Below are 1,341 nucleotides of genomic sequence, written 5' to 3' on the forward strand. Positions count from 1 at the left end.
ATTGTTGTAAGTTCTGCATTTTTAGAAAACTCACTCTTGGAACCATGGGGTGGGTGGACTAGCAAAGGGCAGATTATAAGAAACCACAGCCAAGCTATGGCAATAGTTCAGGTGAGGGATGATGTGACAGTAACACTGAAAGTGAGGAGAGAGAATTAAGCGATATTCAGATACTTCTACATACAGAGACGCATATGGGGGAATTCAAGGGCAATCCCTAGAATTCTGGATCAGGGAGCTGGGTAAGCATTCCCACCACCGACAAAGTTATGGAATTCAGAAAGACGAGAGGCTACAGACTTGGTGAATATTAAGTCTGAGACAAGTTGAGCTTGAAGTACCTTTTGAATATGTGAGGGGACAGATATAGAGTTCAGGAGAGAGTAAGAGTTAAGGATATCCTTCTGAGAGTCATCAGCTTGGGATGGTAGGATCCCAAGGCTGAAGGTGGTTAAGAATGGGTACTGGGGAGCACTGGTATCTAAGGACTGGCTTTGTCTTCTTGGTCATCAGCTAAGAGTGAGGTGGGAAGATTAGAGCTAAGGGTCTAAAGGTCTGAAACAGTCTTTTAAGGAATTGGGAGAAGGATCTTCCTCATGGAAGGATCCTGTGAAAGGAGCAGTTCAGTCAACTTCAGATAGGACTGGAGACTGTCTTCATCCATGGACTCAGGTGTCTGAATCTAGGTTAATTGCTCTCTGCTCTGAGCTCCCAGATCTGGATTTATACCCACCTCTGTTGTAATAACTACAACAATGGGACATATTCTGGGTGTCTGCTTCATTGCACTATGGGCAGGTTAGGATTCAGGGGATATCCTTTCCTCACCTCTGTGTCCCTGTGGTAAGCTGGTGGTCATGCACACAGTAGATGCTTGATAAATATTTAATGCTTGACTGAATAATGAAATAGATGCCTATATTAAGGGTTCTCTTAAATTCCGGACTATCTGCCAGCCTCGGTTTTCTTACCATATATGTCCCAAAGCCATTATGGTCTTTGTTTGTGGCCATGAGGCACAAATCCAGAGGCTCAGAGAGCACCCCCTGCTCACTGGGGTGTTGAGGTATCAAAGCTTCTCCCTCACCCTGCTCATCCTCCCTCTCTGATCACAGACTTAGAAAAAAAGCCAGGATCTTACAGGGATCATGGCCCCAACGAAGTCTCATCCCAGCTGTGACAAGGCACAGTCCAATGCAGCTGTTGCTTCATTTCCAGTCATGGTGGAAGGCCCAAGGTGACCCTGAGCAATGCCAGGGCCCAAGAACATAGACACAGTGAGTTTTGCACAATGTGGGGGCATTTGGACCTCTGAAACCTATCTTTCTTGGATGACTCCCA

Source organism: Phoca vitulina, unplaced genomic scaffold, assembly GCF_004348235.1.
Source record: "Phoca vitulina isolate PV1807 unplaced genomic scaffold, GSC_HSeal_1.0 scaffold48, whole genome shotgun sequence".
NCBI classification, from domain to species: domain Eukaryota; kingdom Metazoa; phylum Chordata; class Mammalia; order Carnivora; family Phocidae; genus Phoca; species Phoca vitulina.